General features: G+C 43.7%; 1 non-coding gene across 1 annotated transcript; it reads left to right on the forward strand.

Annotated features, from left to right (window-relative positions):
• The first annotated feature begins 3,430 nt into the window (after positions 1-3,430).
• Positions 3,431-3,504, forward strand: trnat-ugu (transfer RNA threonine (anticodon UGU)). Its single transcript has one exon. It is a non-coding gene; the product is annotated as a tRNA-Thr (tRNA).
• The last annotated feature ends 9,253 nt before the right edge of the window (positions 3,505-12,757 follow it).

A 12,757-nucleotide genomic window follows, 5' to 3' on the forward strand; every position in this document is an offset into this window, starting at 1 on the left:
GAACAAGCTGAGGCTGCAGGTGGAAAGCAACAGTTGTCACCATGTATGTTGGGATATGGGATACATATGCCATGTGTGCCCGCCTAGTTCAACTGGTAGATCAAAGGCTCTTAATCTCAGTGTCGTGGGCTTGGCGCACGTTGAGTGCAGCTTCCTTCAAACAAATAACCACCAACCTATTTTCCTTTGAAACTGGCACACGACGGATTTTCACCACTGATTCAAAGCACTTCCATGTCACATCTCTTTCTGTCTCACCTCCAGCTCTCTCCGCCTTTCCAGGAGCTGTTTGACCACAGACAGTCAGTTAGTGCGAACGTAATACACAACGTGATCGGTTTACAGATAACAGGCTAAAGAGACACCAGGATCTTCCTGATTCTCCCAGGTACTGATTACAGGAATGTGCATAGTGCCGATTATCCACAGTCACACTCTCCTTCCAGTCTTGTCTACGTTGTTCAGCTTTGAAATTTCTCGTATTTTCGCACTGGATTTCATTGCGAAGAAAACAGAGCTATGATAAGCTTATATTGTTCAGCAGATAGACTGCAAGAAGTTACATAACAGGCTGATGGTAACAGTGCTCTTTGGTCGCGGTGAGCTCCAGTGAAGGTTTGGCACCATTAATGTGTCGTTCAATTAGTCTTGTGATTGGTTGATCCATCAGGAGTGATATTTTTGTCAATGCAAACAGGAGGCACCAGAATTTGCCCTTCTCCCACCCATATTTTGCCTGCCACCATCATTCCTATGGCCAGTGCTTTGCAACCAGCCCTTCTCTTGTCCTTCTTTCACTCCGCTTCTGTCTTTGTTCCCGGCCTGTTCTAAATGTGATATTTCCAGCTCTGAGGCGAACCTTCAACTGATTCTGGTGGAGCTGCTAAATGTTTTCAATCAATAAGCAATTAATACTCATTTTGACAATTCCACAAGATCAATAAAACTGCATTCCTTGGCCGGGAATCGAACCCCGGGCCGCGGCGGTGAAAGCGTCAAATCCTGACCACTAGATCACCAGGGAAACTAGCCAACTCGTTTCAGTTTGGTTTATTGTCGCTGCTTTTATCCATGTTTCCATTTTAAATGGAATGAGTTCTTCAGTCAATGACAACAACGGTTTCTGTGAGCTGGAACATGAAATTGACAGTGAGGTGAAATATCCCCACAAGCTGCTCATGTGTAACTGTCAATTTCCTAAACCCACCAACCTCATCACTGCGGCTGTTGTGAAACTGACAAGGGAACACATGGCAGACATTCATCACTGAAAGTAACTGACACACTTCGAAACACTTCTAAACACTTTCATGTCGCATCTGTTTCTGCTTCTGTCCCTGCCTCGCCTCCAGCTCCCTCTGCCCGTCTAGCTACCAGGTCAATTAGCTGCTCGATGCAGACACAGTCAGTTCATGAACCCAAGCTTTCCCTGGAAAGCAGGGACAGAGAATGTGGGACCCAAGGATTTTAGAAAGAAGGGGTTTGTAGATGACATGGTAAAGATAATCTGGGATCTCATCTTCCTGATTCTCCCAGACACTGATGACAGGAATGTGCACAGTGCCGATTATCCACAGTCGCAGACTCCTTCCAGTCTTGTGCACGTAGTTGAGCTTTGAACCCACTCGCAATGTGGATTGTAAAATGGCAGAATGAGTGTGAAAGAAGTGGTGTTGGGAAATATAAAATTATAGAAAGTTACAGCAAAGAAAGACTATTCGGCCCTGCATGCTGCTTTCAAGGAACTCCAAAGAAGAGTCACACGGAATTTAAACATTAACTCTATTTCTCTACCAGAAATATTGCCAGACATGCTCAATTTTTCCAGCATTTTCTGTTTTCACTCAAATTTCCCGCATCCACAGTATTTTGCTTTTATCTCTGGGTTTCTAGCCCAGTGACAATGCCAATACGCCATCTCCTGAATGCTCTGATTTGATATGAACATGTTTTCGCTCAGCAAGTGCTGTTAGTCGCGGGCGAGTGTTTAGGGCGATGGTATCTGTCATCATTCGGGTTTTCCCAATGTTGGTTTGCTGACTGCGGTTCTCATTATTCCCGATTTTGACCAACAGAATTAGTTATCGGGTAAATAGAATCAAACAAAAACTTCCGCGCTTTCTTATTTCCATTCATCTGCAAGGATTTGCGAAATCTGCAGACGGAAATGGAGCAAAACTGGGCGAGTTTGGTGACATCCTTTCTTTCTGGGTGTTTGTCTCTCCTTAGCCCTCTGTCACTGTCGATGTATTTGACTGTGAGTGTCCCGCTGTGTGTGTCAATGTGGTTCAGTTCCTCATTTTTAGCAATCTCCACTTTATTCACCTTACTTGTGTGGCATCATGTTAAAATCGTACAGAGAAAATAAAAACCGGTTTAAAAGGTTCAAGAGGAATTTTCTTTCTGTATTTCTGAGTGGAGACTGTTCAGTTACTAAGTGTCCGTATGTTACAAAGCGGAGGGCGATTGAAATTTTCACTGAGCAACATTTAAACAGACACCGAGTCCTTGTGGTCGAGTGGTTAAGGCAACGGACACATCGAGAGAATGAATTTGTAAATACAAACAGTCCAAACTGAAACCTTTCGGACATTAGGAACTGTATTTCTTCTCGAAGCTGTTCCACGTGTGACATTTGCAGCTCTGATGTGAAACTTCAACTCTCACTCCACTGATTCGGGCGGAGCTGTTGTGCGTTTCGGTTTTCAATCAATAAGTAAATGAGGCCTGTTTTAACAGTTTGTACCAGATCAATAAACCTACATTGCCTGGCCGGGAATCGAGTCCGGGCCACGGCGGTGAAAGGGCCGAATCCTCACCTCTAAATCACGAGGAAAGCTGTCTATAGCTCTTGCAACGTGCTTTATCTGGGCCACATTTGCCATTTTTCAGACACTTTCACCAGAGGTGTTTTTAAGGGGTAGCTGCAGTGAAGGATTGATACCAATATCGTGTCGTTCAACAGGTCTGGTTCCAAATCCTGCTCAGGAATTTAAGCAAAACTGTGAGTTTGCTCAGTGTCTTGACTTCAAAAGCGAGAATGTAAGAAAGTACATTCCCCCAAGCGTGTAATAAAATGTCGGAATGACTGGGAAATTATGCTGGGAAACATAAAATTGTAGACAGTTCCAGCAAAGAAAGAGGCCATTCGGCCTGGCGCGCTGCTTTCGAAGAGCAGTTGTGATTGATTGGTCAGGAGTGATATTTGTGTCAGTGTAAACAGTCGGCAGTAAAATCTCTCACATTACCACGGCAGACTTTCATCACTGAAAGCAACTGAACACGTCAAATTCTGCGGCTTTCATGTTCCATCTTTAACTTCCTGTTTTCCCTTTCAGGCATTTCCAGGTCTATCAAATATTATCCATGCGGAACGTTGTCCTGTTCCTCGTTCCACTAGGAGACTTAATATGAGAATAATAAAGTAAGTGGCTCCATAGCTCAGTGGTTTAGAGCACTGGTCTTGTAAACCAGGGGTCGTGAGTTCAATTCTCACTGGGGCCTGCGATTCATTTTTATGAAATTTGGTAGCAAGGTAACCTTTCAAGAGAGCACTGTCAAGTGATTAAAGCTGGAAATCCAAAACAAAAATAAAAATACCTGGAAAAACTCAGCAGGTCCGACAGCATCTGCGGAGAGGAAACAGTTAACGTTTCGAGTCCGTATGGCTCTTCAACAGAACCTGTGGTTTTATAAAGATATCGGAAGGTCATGTCATTGGGCAACAAGATGGCAGATGGAATATAATGTCGGCAGGTGCGATTGTGTCCAATTGGTTATAAAAATGAGAAACAACAGAATGCTTTTAAAATGTGAGAAATTTGTAAGTGCTGATGTTCAAAGAAACTTGGGTGTGCTTGTACAAGCAAAATAGAAAGTTAGCATGCAAGATCAGCAAGCAATTAGGAAGGCCAATGGCATGTTGGCCTTTATTACAAGGAGCAGGAATAAAGAAGTCTTGCTATAGGGTTTTGGTGAGACGGCATCTAGAATCCCGTGTGCTGTTTTCATCTCCACATTTATAAAAGAATAGACTTGCATGGAGACGGTGCAGACCATTCACAAAATTGGTCTCTGGAATAAGCTGGTTGTCCTCCAATGTAAGGCTGAATAAATTGGGCTTCTATTTTCTGGAGTTCAGAAGAATGAAAGGCAATCTGATTGAAACCTGTAAAATTTTGAGAGGGCTTGAGAGGGTGGACACAGGGATTGTTTCCGCTGGTCAGGGAGTCTAAAACACTGGGGCACTGTCTCAGGATAAAGGGTCGATAATTTCGGGCTGAGATGAGGAGAAATTACTTCATCCAAAGGGTTGTGAATCTCTGAATTCTCTACCCAGGGGGTTGTGGATGTTCCATCATTGAATACATTTAAGGTCGGGATGGACAGATGTTTGGTCTCTCGGGGGACTAAGGGATATGGGGAACGGGCAGGATAATGGAGTTGAAGCCCAAGATCAGCCATGATCGAATTGAATGATGGGACAAGCCCGTTGGGCCGTGTGATCTACTCCTGCTTCTATTTCTTGTGATCATATGTATAATAAAGACAGTAATTCATGTTATAATAAAAACAGAAAGTATTGGAAGTTCTCAGCAGGTCTGACAACAAATGTGAAGGGAGAAACAGAGTGAAGGTTTCGAGTCTAATTTGACACTTTTTCAAACCATAAATTGGCTGCTAGTTATGACATTTTGCACAACATCAAGACAGAATTGAACCCAGGCGGTGAAAGCACCGAGACTGAACCACTAGAGTTTTAGCTTCCAACTAAAGGTTGAATGGTTTAAGAAAACCTAGGGTCAAATAGACTCCCTCTCTTCCTGCCTCTACTCATATTACCGACATAATTCTGCTTTGTGTCCTTTGGCTACAAGGAAATGTTGTCCAAACTTTGCCAGCCCTGCTGTTATTCGGTAAGTTCTCACAAAAGTATTGCATGTCTCCAAATATTGCGTGCAGTTCTGGAATCCGCATCATAGGAAGGGTGTGATTGCACTGGAGAGAGTGCAGAGGAGATTTACCAAGATATTGCCTGGGCTTGAGAGTTTTAGTTATGAGGAGAGATTAGATAGGCTGGGGTTATTTTCCTTGGAGCAGAGGAGATTGAGTGGGGACATGAATGAGGTGCATAAAATAATGAGGGGCATAGATAGAGTAGACAGGAAGGAACATTTCCCCTTGGTGGAGGGATCAATAACCAGGGAGCATAGATTTAAGATAAGGGGAAGGAGGTTTAGAGGGGATGTGAGGAAGAATTATTTCACCCAGAGATTAGTGGAAATCTGGAACTCACTGCCTGAAAGGGTGGTAGAGGCAGAAACCCTCATAACATTCAAAAAGTATTTGAATGTGCACTTGCAATGCCATGGCATAGAAGTCCAAGGGCCTTGTGCTGGAAAATGGGATTAGGACAGTTAGGTACTTGTTTGACGGCGCAGATTCGATGGGCTGAAGGGCCTCTTTCTGTGCTGTAGACCTCTATGACTAAATAGAATTATGAATATTCATTTCAAATAACGCGAGAAACTGAAAGAAACATGTGCATAACATCCAACCTATTAGAAAGATTGGGTTCAAAGCAACGAATAGAAATTGACTGTCAAACTGCATATATAGAACTGGAACACACCATCACAACGAATGAATCCATTGTCTGTTAAAATGTTGCTCGGTGAAAATTTCCATCATCCTCCGCTGTGTAACATACAGGCACTGAGTCAATAAGCAGTCTCCACTCAAATAAACACAAAGGGTCAATCTCCTCTTGCAACTTTTCAACCTGTTGTTATTCTCTACCATTTACCATGAAGATATATAACGGAAGTGAATAAGGTTTGCGATGGTAAAAAATGTGTTCACCCCTCGGGGAACTGAACCACATTGAGACACACAGACACTTGCAGCGTGAGTAATAGTGGGCAAGGTTTTATCTCTAAGGAGAGAAAAAAACTCTCAGAACGCAAGTATGGCACAAATTAGTTCAGTTTTGTATCATTTCTGGCTGCAAATTACGTCAATGCTTATGGATCAACAGAAATGAAGCAACACGGAAGTGAAGCAGGAAAAACACACGGGAGTGTTTGGAAGGTGCTGATTCCATTTAACCAATAGTTCATTTTGGAGGCAACAAAACGAAGGAACAGCGAGAAGTACAGTCAGCAAGACTCTAACCCACGTGGGGAGGCCCCAATGGATTTTAAATCCATCCCTTTAACCACTCAGTCACGGCTGCAGGCCTTATACTAGCGTCATTGTTGTTCCTGTAAAATCCTGGAATGGTTACAGCAGAGAATGAGGGCATTCAGCCCCACCTATTCCCAGTCACCCTGCAATTCCTACAGCCTCCCTTGTTCTACCTACCAAGATGAACCACGTCATATGTCAAATACCCCGAGCCTATTCTAAGGGATTTGATGAAACGTCTGAAAGACAAACCAACTGAAACTTTGGCAATGGTGGGATTAAAATCCATGACTTAATAGGAACTGGTGTTTAAATCCAGTGCCTGAGACCACTCGCATACGCTACTGCTGGCAATATGATGGTAACCATCGCCTTGATTGGTAACGGTACTGAATTAGAACGCAACAAATAGCAACAGGAATAGACCATTTTGTCCTTCCAGCCCCTCACAGTACCATAAAATCAGACCCAAAAACAACATAGAGAGACCATTCAGCCGGGTCAGAGGAACAGAGGCCATTCAGCCATTTGACCCTGCTTAACCATTCAATAAGGTCAAGGCTGATCTGGTTGTGGTCTCAACTCCACTTTCCTGTCTGTCTGTCCGTACCCACCCCCACCCTCACCGCCCCCCATAACCCTTGAGTCCCTTCTCTACCAAACATCTGTCCAAATCAGCCTTGAATAAATTCAATGACCCAGCCTCCACTGCTTTCTGGGGAAAATTCCGCAGACAAACGACCCTCTGAAAAAAACCAAAAAAGACTCTTCATCTGCGTCTGAAAAGGGAGGCCTCTTACTCTTCTGGAATTAACTCAACTGGCCCCTCTCCCCTACCTTTTCCCTGGACATGTTGCAGTATTTGGTCCAATTCCCTTTTGAATTCCGCTGCTGAATCTGCCATCCCCACATTCTCTATCTAACCCAGCCGCCGGATCCATCCCTCCCAGGTCGCCATGTGGAAATGCATGGTGACCCTGCACTGATGATCAGGTCCCAGACATACTCAGCTACTTGACAACAGAACAACATAAAGTGACTATTGTGGAAAATTGAATGAGACAACATTTTAAATCATCAAGATATTGACACACACTCCATAGAGAAACTGGCTTTCAAACTATCAGGATAGAATTAAACACACCAGTACCTATCAGAGGGAGTAAAATTAAAGTGAAGAGGGAAAGAAAATCTAGATTCAGAAAATATCCACAAGGTGGATGAAGGTGAATAGTGACCTAGAGAATCTTTAAAGTCTGTGCATGAACTTCTGTTTGAACCAGATGTATTTACCATTGTCAATAATTTAAAATTGTGTGAGATGATCTGCAGGTGGGGAGGATGAATCTCAGTCGATAGTTATCACATTTAGTGGATAAAGTTTTCACATTTACTCTTGGTGGCAGCTCAATGGTTTGTGTTGCTGATTCTGATCATTCTAGTAGCTTTAGCATGTTATCCACGGTTTGTCACAAAGAAATTAGGAAAACAAGCTCGTAGCTTAGAAATAGTGAGGTTAGTCAGAAATCAGTTGTGAGAAATCAATACGGATATTCCCTTCTCAAGGTGGGGAGATCTGTAAGAAATCACTGTCAAATAACCTTATAAAATCTTCAGAATTGTATTGAATATTGTACGAATGGCTCTCCCTCCGCCTCTCTCTCTCGCTTAGGAACAAAGATTCCTGGCTTGACAAATATAGGACAACATATCCCAGTGTTACCTCATAGGGATAGACTCGGGAGTTAGGGAACAGATTTTGTAGTGGTGACTGAAGACAATGGCTTTGATCTTCCCAATTCTTAAAAGGAGCAAATTTCTGCTCATCCTGTACGGAATGTTGGATAAGCAGTTTGATAATTTAGTAACAGTGGAGGAATGGAGAGGGATGGTGGTGAGGTAGAGCTGGGCGTTGTCAGTGTACATGTGAAAACTAACATGGTGCTTTTGGATGATGTCACCTAGTGGTAGCATGTAGATGATAAATAGGAGGGGCCAAGGATAGATCTTTTTTAGGATGGATGATGACGGTGGATTTAAATGTGAGAGGGACAGTACCAGAAGAGAGAGAGAAAAAAACATGAACAGTATGAGCCAACATGGAGAAGTTGAATGATCAGCAGTTCAGTGAGTATAGGGTCACTGGAGCAGAAGGCGAGTCTCATGGACAAGGTGAGCACTGAGAGGCTCTGAAGGGAAATAGGAAACTGGAGAAAGATCTGAGTTCAGAGCTCGGACATGGGGGATCTTCAGAGACAGTTGACCCGGTGAACTAGTGGGAGGGAGGGAAGCAGCAGTGGCAACTGATCGGATTGACTCAATCTTAGTGACAAAGAAGCTCCATGAACTTCTCACACTTGCTGTTGTACGTGAGACCAGAACAGGCAGGGGAGAGAGAGACAACTTCAAAAGGAACTAACTTCTGTAGAGAAATGAAAAAGACTCGACACACTGTGTGTTTGACACAAAGCTAGTTTATTTGACTTTTATCCAGAATTTTAACCCCTATAACTGGGTTGGAGTTTATTAACATCAGCAGAAACAGACCCCATAGAACATGGTTCAGTCCCAAATGTGATTAACAGCAAAATCCAATCACTGTAGTTACTTGTCAACTTGAGTTAATGTTTCGAGTCCATGTGACTCTCCTGAAGAAGAGTCTATGTGGACTCAAAACGTAAACTTTGTTTTTCTGTTCACAGATGCTGCCAGACCTGCCGAGTCTTTCTACACTTTGTTTTATTTCAGATTTCCAGCATCTGCAGTATTTTGTCTTTATACTTGTGAACTGGTCTCTGCAGTGTGGGTGAACAACCAAATGACTTGCCACACTCGGAGCGTGAGAACAGCCTCTCCCCAGTATAAATTCACTGGTGTACAGTGAGGTCAGAGGATTGCCTGAAGCCAGGCCCATTATGAGAGCACCTCAACGGTCTTTCGTCAGTCTGAACATGTTAATAAGGCATCAGTTGCCTGGAACATTTCTAGCACTTCCCGCAGTCCGGGCTTTTAAAAGGCCTCATCAGTGTGAACTCACTAGTGTGTCTGCAGATGGGACAACTGAGTGAATCCCTTTCCACAGTTGGAGCAGTTGAATGGTCCCTCGTCAGTGTGAACATGTTGATGGGAACCAATGAACACTCTCCACTCTCACAATCCGCCGCTTCCGGCTTCTCTCCGGCACCAACCTCAAGCAAAGAGAGCAGGAGACTCCGAGCATGCGCCATCCACTCGGACATCCCGCGGCAGATAGAGCGGTTTCTGAGGCGCAGGGAATTGTGGGTAATCAGACTGCCATTAGAGACCGCGTCTCAGTTTAACTTTGCCTGAAACTGGGAAATCAAGGGGAAGGTTCTCTTCACATAGGGATAGAAAATAAGAAAGATCAAGTTCCAACTCCTGCCATTCGGGCTAGAGATGATAAGGGACGAAAAGGAGGATTTACACATGGGGGCAAATGGCATAGCCGAGAGTCAAAATGAATACTTTGCAACTTCCTTTACAATGGAAGAAAATGCTACCCAGAACATGGTGAAAGAGGAGGTGATTCAGATTCAGAAAGGTTTAAAATTGAATTCGAGGAGATATTAGATAGGTTATCAATACTTAAAGTTGTGAAACAAAAACAGAGCATTCTGGAAAAACTCAGCCGGTCTTACAGCATATTTGGAATGAAAAAATAAACAATTAATGTTTCGAGTCCGTATGACTTACTGTTTTGTTCTCCCTCCGCAGATGCTGTTAGACCTACTGAGCTTTTCCAGCATTTTCTGCTTTTGTTTCAGAATTCCAGCATCTGCAGTATTTTGCTTTTACTTTAAAGTTGTGAAATCACCTGAGCCAAAAGAGATGCACCCAAGGATCCTGGGAGAAGCAAGAGTGAAATTTACAGAGGCGGTGGCCATAATATTTAATTGTGCCTTAGACTCAGGTGCCAAAGGGCTCGAAAATTGCAAAAGTTACAACCTTGTTCCAGAATAGGTGTAAGGATAAGCCCAGCAACTGCAGGCCAATTACTTTAACTTCAGTGGTGAGAAACTTCTAGAAACTATAATTTGGACGAAGTTAGCAGTCACATGGACAAATGCAGGTTAATAAAGGAAAAACAACATGGACTTCTTAAGAGAAAATCATGTTTAACTTCCTGGAGTTTTTTGAAGAGGTAACAGAGAGGGTTGATGAGGGCAATGCTCTTGATGTGGTGTACATGGACTTTCAAAATGCATTTGGTACAGGGCTGCACAACAGACTTTTAAGCAAAGTTATAGCTCGTGGAATAAATGGGACAGTAGCCACATGGATACGGAATTGGCTCAGTGGAAGGAAACAGAAAGTAGTTAATGGATGTTTTTTAGGCTGGTGGAAGGTTTGTAATGGCGTTCCCAAGGGGTCAGTGTTGGGACTTGGGCTTTTCCTGATATATATTAATGACCTAAATCTTGATGTAAAGGGAAAAATTTCAAAGTTTGCAGAAGATACAAAAGTGGTTGAAGGAGAAAGGGACCTGGGTGTATATGTCCATAAGCCATTCAATGTGGCAGGAGAGTGGTTGAGAGAGTGATTAATAAAATATACAGTATCCTGGGTTTTATTAATAGGGGCATAGAGTAGAAGAGAAGGAGGTCATGTATAAGTCACTCGCTTGGCCTCAGGTGGTTTATTGCATCCATTTCTGGGCACCACACTTCAGGAAGGATGTGAAGGCATTGGAGAGGGTGCAGAAAAGATTCACAAGCTTGATTCCAGGGAGGAAGGACAGCACATCAGAAGATAAATTGGAAAAATTAGGACAGTTTTCATTAGAGAAAAGGAGGCTGAGAGGATATTTGGCAGAGTTATTCAAAATCAAGTGGGGGCTGCACAGAGTAGATAAGGAAAAGCTGTTCCCACTCATCAAAGGATTGAGAACAGGAGGGCATAGTTTTAAAGTGATCAGTAAAATAATCAACAATGATATGAGAAAAATCCTTTCATGCAGAATCTGGTTAGGGTCTGGAATGCTTTGTGTGGGAGTGTGGTGGAGGCAGGTCCAATTGAAGCATTCAGGCAGGAATTAGGCTGTTATCTGAAAAGGAAGAATATACAGGTTTATGGGGAAAAGGCAGAAGAATAGGACTGGTTGAGTTGCTCATTCAGAGAGCCAGTGCAGACACGATGGGCCAAATGGCCTCCTTCAGCCCCATACCAAATCTATAATGTGGTAGAAATTATTGGTTCATTCTGACAGAAACAGACCCCAATGAACATGTCCTGGATGTGATTAACAGCAAAATCCAATCACTGCAGTTTTTGACTCGAAAAGAGTTACTCATGAAATCACTGGTGTTTCACCCGGTTAGCTGACCGAGTGTTGGAAGGGATTCACTCAGAGCAGGTGAACAGTCCCTCCCCAGTGTGAACTCGCTGGTGCGTCAGCAGGTAGGATGACTCAGTGAATCCCTTCCCACACTTGGAGCATCTGAACGGCCACTCCCCAGTGTGAACTCACTGGTGTACAGCGAGTTGAAAGGATCACCTAAACCCAGTCCCACAGTGAAAGCACCTAAGTGGTCACTCATCAGTGTGAACCAGTTGATGGGACACCAGTTCCCCAGAACTTTTAAAGCACTTCTTGCAGTCTGTACATTTAAAAGGTCTCTCATCAGTGTGAATTTATTGATGTGTCTTTAGGTGGGATGATTGAGTAAATCTCTTCCCGCACTCGGAGCAGCTGAACAACTTCTCCCCAATGTGAACTCGCTGGTGTCTCACAAGGTTGTTTGAATGGGAGAATCTTTTCCCACACTCACAGCAGCTGAATGACCTCCCCTCAGTGTGAGTTTGTTCAAGTCTCAGCAGGCTGGATAACTGAGTGAATCCCTTCCCACACTCCGTACAGGTGAATAGTCTCTCCCCAGTGTTAATTCGCTTGTGCCTCAGCAGGGTGGATAACTGAGTGAAACCTTTCCCACCTACAGGTGAATGGCCTCTCCCCAGTGTGAGTATGCTGGTGTATGGTGAGTTCAGATAAACGCCTGAAACCAATCCCACAGTGAGAGCACTTGAACGGTCTCTCGTCAGTGTGAACATGCTGGTGTGCCAGCAGGTTGGATCAATCAGTGAATCCTTTCTCACACTCGGAGCAGGAGAATGGCTTTTCCCCAGTGTGAACCCACTGGTGTATCACCAGGCTGGATTACTGAGTGAATCCTTTCCCACAGATGGAGCAAGTGAACGGTCTCTCACTCGTGTGAACTCTCTGGTGCCTCAGCAGGTTGGATGAATTAATCAATCCCTTCCCACACTCTGGGCAGGTGAACAGCCTCTTCCTGGTGTGACTGTCCCGATGAGTTTCCAGCTGAACTGTATAAGTGAATTACTTCCTACAATCTGCATGTTTCCACAGCTTCTCCCCATTTATGTTCTGCATTTATGTTCTGACAGGCCAGATGATTGGCTGAAGCCTCGTCCACACAGAGAACACGTGTACGGTTTCTCCCCACCGTGAACGGTGCTTTTTCCTTCCATGTTCAAAATCCAATGATATTCAGGTTACCACAAATTTGGTGAGTCTGTCAGACCCTGATGTGAT

This window comes from Cetorhinus maximus, chromosome 23 (assembly GCF_964194155.1).
Source record: "Cetorhinus maximus chromosome 23, sCetMax3.hap1.1, whole genome shotgun sequence".
NCBI lineage: Eukaryota > Metazoa > Chordata > Chondrichthyes > Lamniformes > Cetorhinidae > Cetorhinus > Cetorhinus maximus.